Genomic DNA, 13722 nt, shown 5'->3' on the forward strand with positions numbered 1-13722 from the left:
CCCGCGGAAGCCGCTGGCCGCGTCCAAGTCGGGGCAGGAACGCCGTGATGTTCCGCCCTTTCTCGGGCCCTCTGGATTGCCTCTAGTTGTGTCTGGAGCGATGGGCTCCGGAGTGCTTCTTCCCAGTCGGCTTCGCTGGAGAGAGGGCCGTTAGGTAACGCGGGGCATTGCCAGAGCATGTGCGCTAAGGAACAATAGATCTCATTGCAGTCCGGACAGCTTGAATCGACGTCTCTGTAGATACGGCTGAGAAAGCCCAGCGAAGGGAATGAGCCCGTCTGGAGCATTCTAAGTAAAACTGTCTGAGACCTGTCCAACTTCGGGTGAGGAAGAGGATAGGCCCTTCTGCTAAGCCGATAGTGAGATGTTATCTCGTGAAAAGTAAGGAGCGGATCGTTCTGCTGGATTTCATCCTGTCCCCATAAGGCCTCCATGCCGCCGCGGCGTGTTAGATCTCGCGCACGGTCATGGGCAAGCTCGTTGAGGTTAGGTATGTTCTGATGAACGTCCGCACCCATATGGGCGGGAAACCAAGAGATGAAGTGAGTGCCAGGGTTTGTTCTCTTTTCCAGAATGGAGGCAGCCTCGTGGGCTAGGTTACCCGATTCGAAAGCTTTGATGGCCGCTCGTGAGTCGGTGAAAACGTTGGTGCGCGAGGGGTCGGTCATGGCCAGGGCTATGGCGACCTGTTCCGCGACTCCGCTTGAAGCAAACCTAACCGACGCCGCGGAGCGTAATTCCCCTTTGCCGTCAATGATTGCCAAAGCGAACGTGCTAGAGTTGCCGTACTGAGCCGCGTCGACAAAGACAGTCGAATCCTGATTCTCACTGGCCTTCTGTAAAATCGCCCGTGCTCGGGCTTTTCGTCTCCCTACATTGTATTGCGGGTGCATATTCCGAGGGAATGGGCTGACCACAAAGGTTGACCGTGCCTCCCTGGATAAGGTGATTTTCCGTTCATTGAGTATTCTTGGAGCCATGCCGGCCTCGTCTAGGATGCGTCTCCCTGCCCTGGTTGACGAGAGCCTGACTACCTGAGCGTTGACCTGCGCTTCGATCACTTCATCAATGTCGTTGTGCATACCGAGTTTGTTTAACCTGTCCGAGGAAGTGCTTACAGGTAACCCCAGTACCTTTTTTATGCTCTTGCGCATGAGAATGTTCAGCTTATTCTTTTCGGTTTTGGTCCAGTTAAGGGCTGAGGCTACATAGGTGATGTGGCTCATTAGGAAAGCGTGATGGATCCTGAGGAGGTTGTCTTCACTTAGTCCCTTCTTTCGTCCGGATACTCTAGCAACTAGTCTCAGCATGCTCTCGGTTTTCGCCGTGATGCGCGCGAGCGTTCTGGCGTTACATCCACGCGCGTCAATCAGTAATCCTAGGATTCGGATATATTCGACTTGAGGAATGGGCTGCCCGTTTCTCGCAAAGAGGGATATGGGAAGTTGGTTTAGGGGGGTGAGCCCCCGAACACCTTGCCTGGCTGGCCTGTAAAGTAACAGTTCAGATTTGTTTGGTGATAATTGGAGGCCTGTGTCTTCCAGGTAGGACTCCATTGCGTCTAGGGCTGATTGTAGCGAGTGCTCTACCTCTGCAAGTGATCCTCTGGGGCACCAAATCGTGATGTCGTCTGCGTATAGCGAGTGGCTTATATTAGGAAGGGATTTGAGCCTTTCTGACAAGCCCTTCATGACTATATTGAACAGTAAGGGGGAGATGACTGCTCCTTGGGGAGTGCCTCTGGCCCCTAGCGCGAACTCATCTGACTTGAGTTGTGCAATCCTGATGGTGGCTGTTCTGTTCATGAGGAATGATCTAACAAAAGCCTGAAACCTTGCTCCCAGACCTAGGCTGGCCGTGGCCTGCAGGACAAATCGATGAGATACAGTGTCAAAGGCCTTGGTCAGGTCAAGGGCTAAGATGCCCCTAACATCCCTAGTGCTGTTATCGAAAATTTGCTTCTTAAGGAGTAGCATTACATCCTGTGTGGAAAGGCCGGGCCTGAAGCCGACCATGTTGTGCGGGAACAGTTCGTTGCGTTCTATGTAATCCGATATCCTGTGCAGGATCGCATGCTCCGCTACCTTGCCTACGCAAGAGGTTAGCGATATCGGCCTTAGGTTGTCAAGGTTTAGGGGCTTACCCGGTTTCGGGATAAGCACAACCGAGGCCGCTTTCCACTCGTCCGGGACGCACCCATTCTCCCAAGTTTTGTTGACCTCTTTCGTTAGCAGCTCAATTGATCTATCATCCAAGTTCCTTAGCAGTCTGTTTGAGATGCCGTCCGGACCTGAGGCCGACCTGCTATTTAAGTTGTGAAGTACTGCTCTGATTTCGGACTCCATGAAAGGGTCATCGAGCTCCTTTACCGTGTCACATTCGATGTTGGGATATTCCTCTGAGTGTGCTGCGCCTAGCGGGAGATATCTATTGGCTACCTCGTCTAAGAGCGTTTGTTCGGTTCCTCCTTCTTGTTTGTACCTGTGAATGAGGCGGCACAATGTCTGTCTTTGATTGCTTTTGGTTTGCGTGTCATCTAGCATGTGCTTGAGGAGATTCCATTTTCCGCCTGTGCGCATGCGCCCATCGACTGCTGAACAGATTTCATCCCATTGTAGCCTAGCTAACTCGGTGCAGTACTGTTCAATCTCCCTGTTAAGTGCGGCAACCCTCTTTCGCAACCTCCGGTTAAGCCTTTGTGTTTTCCATCGCCTCAAAATAGAGGCTTTAGCTTCCAAGAGATGTGCGAGGTGCGGGTCCATCCTGGAAACCTCGAGCTCGGTTTGAATAGTTTTTGTAGCCTTTTCAACGTCTGCTCTGAGTCTCTCGACGAGTTCGCTGAAGCTGGCGTATTCGCCAGTGTCCTCCTTTCTGAGCTGACGGAAAGCATCCCAGTCCGTAACTTTAAATTCCCTGGCCTGTGGGGCTCTGACCTGAAGGGTAACACTAATGATGAAGTGATCGCTGCCCAGGTTTTCTTGCTTGTTATCCCATGTTGTTTGCTCTACATTTCTGATAAGGGCAAGATCGGGGGTTGTGTCTCTAGCCACCGACGTGCCCAGTCTCGTGGGGAAACGGGGATCGGTGATGACTGTTAGCGCTAGGTCATCGATGGCCCGCGCTAGATTTGTGCCCTTAGCTGTCTGCCTGATGTACCCCCATGCGTTGTGTGGGGCGTTGAAGTCTCCCGCGATTACTAACGGTGCCTCTCTAGCGAGCGAAGCCGCCTTCATAAACAGGGAGTGGAAAGACTGTCTCTGATCGGATGGTGGGCTGTAAACATTGAGGATGAACACGCTTTGTTTAAGCCAGCTGTTGGGGATAACCTCAACCAGAAGCGCCTCCATTCTGCCGCGACCTGGCTGAATATCATGTTCAACGTATGCGAGCTTTTTGCTCACTAGCGTAGCTACACCTCTCTTGGACTCCCCCCTTGCCGCCACCGATTTGTAGCCTGCGAGGCTGGGTGTAACACACAGTGTCTCCTGTAGCAAAATTACTTGCGGTCTTTTGGCCTCAGCTGTAATGTACTGTTGCAGCGAAGTCTTGCGCCTTTGAAAGCTAGCACAATTCCACTGCCAAATTACTAGATCCTTTTGAGTGCCCGCCATTTTGCTAGTTTAGATTTTGATGACCCTTCGGGGCTATCCCAGTGCCGTCATTAGCTGCAGCTTGCCTACGAACCTTTGAATTGGCCTTTATAGCCATCTTGTTTTCAACTGCTACTACTTTATTCTCTATAGCTCCTACTTTACTTTCAAGTGCTCCCATGCGCTGCGCGAGCTGGTTAATGCTTGCCTGATTTTCTTTGGAAATCCTAAGTAACTCTTGGAGCATTTTGTTCTGCGAGCTCTCCGCACCGGCCATCTCCGACTCGCTCATCTCCGAGTCGTCCTCAAGTGGAGGGGGGGCCTTACGTTTGGCTTTGCTGACCTCGACTTTGGGTTCCTGCGTGCTTTTCTGCACGGCATTATCCGCCGCTTTCGCACCCTCGACCCCGCTTTGGATGGCCTGCGCAACTTTCTGTTTGCATAGCTCTTCTTTGAGACTAGCAATCTCCTGACGTAGTAGTTGAATTTCCCGCTCTGCACTATGCTCTGGCGATACCGACCGCGTTACCTTTCTGGGCTTGGGGGTCTTCGCCACCTTATGACGTGTTCTTTTTTCTCGGCCTTCACAGTATCTGGAGAAACCGCATGGCTGTAAGGAAACGTGATATAACTGTGAGAACAGTAAACTCCTATTTTGCTGAAAATATCAGTAAACTACGGGAAGTGTTTCAGAAGTTAGCGCATGACGATGAACTGTTGTTATTGATGGATGCCCTTGCCAAAACGAAAGTTTTGTAATCTCAACCGCAAGCTTCAAGCGCAGCTGCGGTGGGAAAGTGAATATTGTCAGATGGTGGCAGCAGTGTGTATTGATGTATTTGTCGATTGTCTGTAAATAAAGAAAGCTCGCGGAAAATGCCAACGTGCGCAACCTTGTCATAGTAGCAAGTGGGCTAAATGACGTCCTAAACAGGAAAGGGACTGGACTAGCCCAGCGCTTGGCGAAGAGGGTGGACGACTTGCGCGAGCTATCACCTCAGGTGCAGATCGTGGTGTGCGCGGTGCCGGACGAGGTGCCTGTACGTGGCAGTCTCGTACAAAGAGCCGTCTGCTAATGAGGCAATATGGCAAATGAGCCGAGATAAAGGCTTCGATGTTGACGAAGTAAACAGTGAAGTGAGAAGTTGTGGTGGTTTTAAACGAGACGGGATCCACTTCAATTACAGGCTGGCACGAGAAGTGGGCTGGCGACTTGGTGGTCACGCTGTTGCTTTTTTAGGGGGCCCGCGGGCGCTCAGGAGGCCAGAGTAGATAGTGATGAAGAAGGTCCCCTAAGGGAACCTCAGTATAGCATCGCCGTCAATAAGAGAAAAAGGAGGAAAGAAAGAAAGAGAGTTCGCCATGCAATAGGCTACATGAACATGCAGGGCGGCAGAATAAAGAAAATGTGGGCAGAGATTGAGGAGCAGTTACATAGAGAACAAATAAGGGTGTATGCGGTTACAGAAACGCACCTTACGACTCAGAAGAGCCGCCAGTTATTGAGAATTATGTTTGGGAAGGGTGCAACAGAACTAAGTCGGAAAGAAAGGGAGGGGCAGTCGGAATGCTCATCCATCAGGCAGCCAAATGGAAAAGAGTAAATTCAACATGTCAAGAGCATCTTTGGTTATCAGGTACAATAAGTGGGAAAAAAAACTTGGCTGTGCGTTACGTATTTGTGGGCCGGAAATAATTGCACAGAGGAGAATGAAGAGTTAGTGGAATGCATAAGCGCTGATACTAAGGGTTTCGGTAATGGTGCTGAAATTGTCCTGTCAGAGGGCATGAATGCCCACATACAGGATTTAGATGGCTATACCGACAACAACGGAAAGTCAATGCTAGACCTTTGTGAGCAATATAACCTCGTTGTCGTGAACACAGGGCCTAAGTGTAAAGGGCAGATCACGTGGGAAGTGGGAAACCGGCAATCGACCATTGATTACTGTCTGATGACAGAAGGAATTCATGATAAGTTCAGAGAAATGGTCATTGATGAGGAAGGGCATAGCAGCATAGGGAGTGACCATAAACGCATCATTTCGAAAATGGGATATGTAGTTTGGAAAGAGAGCAAGGAGCGCAAAACGGCCAGTCCAAATTTGAACGCTGAACATATAGCAAATATAGTCACTAGAGTCGTGGAAGAACTTGGCAAACGGCCAAGTAAAGAGTGGGAATATGGTGAGCTTCTAAGTGTAATAACGACAGAAATACGGAAAGAGAAACAACATGTTCGTTGGAAAGGAAGAAAGAAACCGAAACGCTGGTGGAACAAGGAGGTACGAGAGGCGATCGCCGAACGACAGAAAGCATCTCGACAGCACAGGCAGGCAAAGAAGGCGCAATTGCCGCAGGATGAAGTAACCAGTAAATGGAAAATATACCGGGAGAAAAAGTCTCTGGTTCAAATATTGGTGCAAGCCAAGAAAAAAGGTGAAAGTGAACGTTGTTTGTCAGATATACGTGAAAAAAAGAAGGCCACACATAGAATATTTTGGAACCACATAAAATGGTTAGGCAGGAAGTCAACAACAATACAACTGAGCACGTGCTGGTGGGCGAGTTGGTTATACATGATTACAATGAAGGTGGCAAATAAAACGCTTAGTTGTTAGTGCGCCTACGTGTTTGTCTCATGTCTCCTCCCTTCGTGCGTTGTTTTATTTGGCGCCTTCGCTGTAAACAATACAACAACATCTCCTAGACGAAGATGGGAACAGACTGGAAGGAGAAGTAGCAATAAATTACATCCGAAAAATAACAGCCGTATCTTTCCAAGGCAATGACGAGGCTGTATTGGAAGAAAAAAAGAGCATGAAAGAAACCCAGGTGGAAAAGTAGCTGGTGCTGACTAATTTCAACTGGACGAAAGCCGAAGAGAAAATTCCTAAGCGCACAGCCACAGGGCTAGACGAGGTTCCCGTTAGGCTGATTAATGAACTAGGACCAAAAAGTAAGGAAACTCTGGTGAAAGCAGTGGAAAACACGTTAAAAGATAGACGAATACCGGACAGTTGGCGACAAAGTAAAATAAAATTTAATTATGGGGTTTTACGTGCCAAAACCACTTTCTGATTATAAGGCACGCCGTAGTGGAGGACTCCGGAAAATTCGACCACCTGGGTTTCTTTAAAGGGACACTAAAGCGAAACAATAAATCAGTTTAGACTAATGAAGCATTGTTTCAGAACCCTGCAGGGAGTCATTTAAAAAAAAGTTTGATTAATTATTAGATGATAAAATGAAGGGTCAAGTATCAGGATTTGCATTTCGCGCCGAAACCCCAGCGCCGGTACGTCAGCGTGACGTCAGGGATTCAAAAGTATGTTTTCGCATTTGGGCCGCGTTGGCTGAGTAAAGGTTCCTGAAACTTACCGTGTTTAATATTTGGTTCCTTTATAACACAATGTAGTCAATCTGTACCGCTATATAAAATTAGTAGGCCCTAGAAGATGCCATAAAAATCCATGATGTCACAGCCACCAGGTGCCGGAACTTAAGTAGGCGTCGCCACCCGTATTTCGTTCTTGCGCTTTTTCTGGCTTACCAAACGTCTTATCGTTGTAAGAGTGGTGTTTTTGATGTAGTAGAAAGGCAATTTATTGATGCAGAAGAAATCATTTTTCCCTTTAGTGTCCCTTTAACGTGCACCTAAATCTAAGTACATGGGTGTTTTCGCATTTCGCCCCCATCGAAATGCGGCCGCCGTGGCCGGGATTCGATCCTGCGACCTCGTGCTCAGCAGCCCAACACCTGGCGACAAAGTAGAATGAATTTAATTTATAAAGGTAAGAAGGAGAAAGATAGGATTCACTCTTATAAACCGTTGACCATTACATCGGTAATATACGCGCTAGCAATGCAGGCAATCAAATTAAAGCTGCAAGCATGGGCAGAGAATAATGGCATTTTGGAAGAAGTTCAGAATGTCTTCAGGATAGGTAGGCGTTTAGATGATAACTTATTTGTTCTTAGTCAGTGTATTGAAATACCAAAAGTAGAAAGCATACCGTTATATGCGGCCTTTTTAGACATTACAGGAGCCTATGACAACGAACGATAGGTGTAACGTTAAGGGATAAGAAAAGAGCAGATTGGGTGAGGGAACAAACGCGAGTTAATGACATCTTCGTTGAAATCAAGAAAAAGAAATGGGCATGGGCAGGACATGTAATGAGGAGGGAAGATAACCGATGGTCATTAGGGGTTACGGACTGGATTCCAAGGGAAGGGAAGCGTAGCAGGGGACGGCAGAAAGTTAGGTGGGCGGATGAGATTAAGAAATTTGCAGGGACGGCATGGCCACAATTAGTACATGACCGGGGTTGTTGGAGAAATATGGGAGAGGCCTTTGCCCTGCAGTGGGCGTAACCAGGCTGATGATGATGATGATGATGATGATGATGATGATGATGACAACGTAGACAGCAACCTTTAATTGTGGAATATTCTGGAAGGGGAAGATTTAGGTGACGATTGTCTACAGCCTTCGAGAGAGATTTACCTAGAAAATACCGTTTGCGTTGAATGGGAAAGGATGAAGAACGAGGAGAAAGTTGATATCAAAAAGGGACTGAGGCAGGGGTGCCCTTTGTGTGCTGTTTATGATATGTTCATTGTGAGGATGGGGAGGGCGCTAGAAGGAAGTAACATCGGGTTTAATCTCCCATACAAACAGGCGGGTACAGTAATAGAGCAGCAACTCCCAGGTTTATTTTATGCGGATGACATTGTGTTGCTTGCTAACAAGCAAAGTGATTTGCAACGTCTGGCTAATATCTGTGGGCAGGGAGGCAATAATTTAGGTTTGAAATTGAGTGTTAGAAAATCAGGTGTTATGGTATTCAATGAAAACAGTGAACAGACAGTGGCAATACAGGGCCAGGAAATACCTCAGGTAACAGAATATAAATACCTTGGTGTATGGATAAATGAAGGCAATAGATATATGGAAACACAGGAAAAAACAATAGCAGTAGAGGGGAAGAGAAATGCAGCCATAGCGAAGCAGAGAGCGCTATGCGAATACAATATAGGTATGAGGTGCTCCGAGGTATGTGGAAATGTGTAATGGTTCCAGGACTTACTTTTGCAAATGCGGTTGTTTGCTTTAAATCAGGGGTACAATCAGGGCTCGATGGGAACCAAAGGTCAGTGGGACGCCTCGCATTGGGCGCTCATGGGAAGACTACAAATGAAGCTGTGCAGGGTGATATGGGCTGGAATAGTTTTGAAGGGAGGGAAGCTCGCAGTAAAATTGAGTATGATGAACGATTGAGGAATATGGAAGAAAGTAAATGGCTTCGCTGTGCTTGTTCACTCAGTCACGCCAATGCCGATGCTCGTGGAAGGAACGGGCACCTAAGAGCTGCGCTCTAAAATGGCGAAGGGTATTGGGGGCGAGCTCCACCACTGGAAAAGCTAGCGCCACCGTCGGCGTGACGTGGCATGAGGGATCACGTGGACACAGCGGCCGCGTCGGCTGCTTCGGAAGCGCCGAAGCGAGCTGAAAACGAAAGTTTAAAGTCCCACCTGCGCTGCGATTCTCATTAAGTGGGGAGGCTTTCCCGCCTTGGATATCTGCTTGACAACATTTGAAAGCACTCTAATAGGTAGTGGCTGCCTTCGGAGGCGTGCAGCATGGTAGGCATGCTCGGTGCCGCAGGGTCGGACGTACGCAGTCTCGCGAAACTTAGTGCCTGCAAACAGTCATCGGCTACAAGTCGGGTATGCAGCAAGCACGGACGCGAGGAATATTTCTACTATGGCGTCGCGACTGCGATGTTCGGTGAGTAGCAGAAAACGAGCACTGAGACGCTTGCCCGCGCCCACTGCCCGGCTAATGTCATGACGCTTTGGTCTATGTACTTGTTGATGCTAGATACTGGCAAGTTCACTGGAATGGAAAGGGAGCGGTAAGAAACATTAAAAAAAGGCATGGCATATGGTCATGGTCAATTGTACTGGATTACCAAAAAAAAAAAGAAAGCAGCGGGAAATCGCACGCTGAGAAGGCCGATAAACATACAGTGCGACGCAACTTCAGGAATAATATTGAAATGTCCAAGAATGTAGAAGAAAAAAACATTGAATTGCCGCAATGACACATCACAGTCGCCGTAGGCGTCGAAGTCTCTGTAACGAAGCAGAGTTCAAAAATAATTCAAATAGCGTCCACGCAACAATGGGCGCTTGCATACTGTCAAATGCTCATATTATGCGGCCCAAAGCTCACGGCACACAGCGAGAACGCGCTCGCAGCGAAAGCAAAGCATTGTTCGAGGATATGCAAGCAGACGCGCAGTCGGTTGCTGCGAACCCGTGCGATCGCTGCATTGGGGCTTCATTCTGTTGTGCTCCATTCGGTTATACAGAGAGCCCACTATAAGAACATATTTCACAGTTTGCTCTTAGCGTTTGCCTACCTTTCATGCAAGAAGCCGGTTCGGGAGACAATCGCGGCGACCGCGCGCGGTAGCGTACGTATTCGGTATAGAGATAGCGTCTGTAAACGATTCCGTGCTTTCAATTTGCCCAAGATTATTGTTTTAACAGTAAAAAACTTCCTTCGCTTCGAGAGTACTTACAGAAATGCCCAGGAGGGCTGCCGAGTGATGTTTTTATTGAGTGCCATAAGCCAAACCCTACGAGGAGCTTGCCACGTTATCCCTCATACTATGCAAGGGAGGCGCTTCCGACAGATGGCGACTCCGTAAGAGTTTGGTGGCGCATGCAGCCCACCAACCCGTTCCAAAGGGGATGCTACACGGGATAACATACAGTTTTTTTCATCCACTTTCAATTCCATTAATTCATGATTTCTTTATTTCAATTAGTAAGTACAAGTAATTTCCCATGTTCTCCTTGGTGTGTTTGTTTGTTGGGTTCTTATATGATTAAAAATAGGGCCCCTCAGTTACACCCCTTTCTTCTCGTTCATTTCGCCTGAGTTACATGTACTAGAGTCACTAGAGTGGTTATCCCACAGCACCAACACTCTTACACTCTTAGGAAAAGTTACACCCTTTGGGATGTGTCTCTGCCACACAACAATCATCGTCATCTGCCTTAAACGCCCGTTACTTTCCTGTCGGGAATGCTATGTCATGCTGATAATGTGCATGCCGTTCGTTACTGGAAAGTACCGGGCTCGCCGCGTTAAAGAAAGGAAATGCGGACAAGACAGATGACGACTATCATTGTGTGGCAAAAGGGTGTAATTTTGCTTAAGAGTGAAGGGCAGTTTAAACAAACGTATACCCTTTGGGGTGTATATTTGCCACACAAAACAATAATCGTCATCGGTCTTGCTTGCGTTTCCTTTCTTGAAAACGCTGCGCTTGCTACTTTCCTGTCGAGAATGCTCTGTCGTGCTGATAACGCACATGCCGTTCGTGACTTGGAAGTACCGGGCTCGCAAGAAAAGAAATGCGGAAAGGCAGATGACGATTATTGTTTTGTGCCAAGATACGACCGACAGAGTGTAATTACGCTTAACAGTGTAGCGAGTGGGATACATGGCATTTAGCATTTTTATATGGGAGAATATCCCGGTCTGTATTTTACGGCAATTGGCAGCCTCTTTCCCGCTAAATTGTGGGTGTGATGGCGGGTATTTCCTGCGGACTCTGCGCTGGTGAGCAAGGATATCTTTTAACCCTTTGACGGTCAATGACTTAAATATACGGCAGCGCGAACAAGTCCAAAAATGGTCGAAGCCGTATATTTACGGCACCGTCTGTACGTTTAAAAAGCGCGCCAATTTCCCAACTTTTTCTTTTCTGTCATGAGCTGCCACTACGTGGGGATACAGGTAATTTTTTTCGCGCGCCTCCCTCTCTCGGTTTTCTTTGCATGGTTTGTTTTAGCGCTAGTTTCCTCCTGCGCGTCTATACACTACCGCTCGCGCATTGGCGCGCGCGCGGGCGGGCGGCAGTTTGGATTTTGTTTTGCGGGTTTCAGCTTTTTGCGCATGCAAAACTGATTCGCTCAAAGGGCGACCGCTTGTTTCTCGCTCGTTTAGTGCTCATAGGGGTGCACGCACATAGGAAGGATGCCGCCGTGCATGCGTTTCCGTTTCTTTTCTTTTCTTTTTTTTTTAGAACTCGGGAAAACTAATTGTCCCAGCTGGTTGGCGATAAGATGAAGTTCAGCGGAAGTTTGTCACACGTGTTGCTTTTTTTGATGGGCACACAACCAAGCGGTTTTCTTGAGTGCGCGCACCTACGCAGTTCGATTACGCCATGGACGTACGTATTAGTGTAAGAGCAGGAACATTTGAGACTTGCGAAATATTCTCGTGTGCGGATTTTCAAAGCCTTGAACTATGTGCATAAAAATGCATCAAATTTTTAACTCTGATAAGTTTATTCCTTTTTTATTGTTGTTATTCATGAGTGAAGAGTGCATATATACTAACGCAAAATATTTTTTTCTCATTTTATGGTCACCCGAAAAAAGTTAGGGTACATTTATTTCAAGTCCCTAAGATGAATTGGAATCTGCAATATATCGACCCTCAAAGGGTTAATATATGGGATTTTGTGAGGGATAGTAAGAGGGGTTGGGAGTTAGGACGCCATTGCTTAGTTCGCAGGCCCTCGAGGTAACGTGTTACCCTGTACGTTCCTTTGTACCTCAGCATGTCCTGGGCACCAGAGTGGGCGATGACACTGGTTAAACAATATGGGGATTTTCGTAAGGCTAGTCGCAGTCACGTGACCCTTGAGATTAAACATGCGACATGTCTCCCAAGAGTCCGTGACTACGACCGAGTCCCTTTGCGAATGCCCTGTGTGAGCGAGGCATAGGTTTACGACTGCTGACTGAACCTTGTAGCGAGTATGCAGGCTTGTGAATTAGTCTATCATTAAACATATCGGGCCGATGTATATACCAATGTCTGCAAGAAAGGGGTATTTCATAGATCACAGCACTCCGACAGGCACAAGCCACTGGGTATGCGCAGACTTCACGGCAGCACCGCCAGAAGGCGCAGTGCACCTAGAGCTACGAATTGTTGTGCATACTTCTTTCGGCAGCGTGGTTTTCCACCACATCTATTGACTGCAGAGGTAGAAAAATGTGTTGCGCTCATTAAAGGTGATTCGTATGCCAGCTTTTCGTGCCAGTTTTTAGTTATGCGAGACCTTGTTTGGGTATTATTGATCAATATCACATTAAAAAAAACTGCATGAAAAGTTAGCAAAGGAGGTCCCCAAGTAAAAACCGTCGGAGAGACCTCGCATAAAACTTGTGTGAGGGCAAATCAGAAAGTCTTTGCCCCTATCTTTTATTAGACAAAATAAGGTACATACAGGTACCTTATTTTGTACCTGTATACATAACACGACCTACTGTATAACAGTAGGTCGTGATACATACTATTCTACTGTACGTAGATTTGTACTATACTATAGCACAAATATACGAACTATTCTAAGTACCTGATACCATTTTTTCTGAGTCCCCACACTGGCTCAGGCATTTGTCTCATTGCCGCACTAAACTTGAGATGCCCCTGCGGTAGAATTCGTCCCGCTGACTGTGGAAACACTGCCGGACTGCTCTAAGCTTGGCTTCATCGTTACACGTGAATCGCTGTCCTGCCAGAACTTCCATCTTCATCAGCAGACCAAAAATGTGGAAATCACTAGGGGCAAGGTCGGGGCTGTATGGGGGGTACCAGTGAGATGACCGGAGCTTGTTGGCGGCGGTTCTGGTTGCTACATGTGGCCTCGTACGGTCTAGATGTGGAGGGAGGCTCATTGCCATGCAAGTCTTCACGGCCTTTGTAAACTCGCAACGCTACCACCTCACACTTCTCAAAGTGAGACACCTTTCCTGATACGTGGGCAGTGCATTTCCCTATAGATTTCGACGGGTGTTCGTTCCCTTGCTCCATAGAAAATAAATCACATTTCGTTGCTCATACGTTGTGCATGTCTGAAGCACAACTGACGGCAGTGTCGTGGCGCGCAGCTACCGTCAGATAAGGCCGGTCCGGTCCAAGAAAGGTCCACCACTGGAAATGGATATGTTGACTTCACATTTACAGCCATAATTTTGCTATAAAAATAGGGGGAAAGACTTTATGATTTGCCCTCATATACAATATATTAGTAAC

The sequence above is a fragment of the Dermacentor albipictus genome, chromosome 1, assembly GCF_038994185.2.
Source record: "Dermacentor albipictus isolate Rhodes 1998 colony chromosome 1, USDA_Dalb.pri_finalv2, whole genome shotgun sequence".
Lineage (NCBI taxonomy): Eukaryota > Metazoa > Arthropoda > Arachnida > Ixodida > Ixodidae > Dermacentor > Dermacentor albipictus.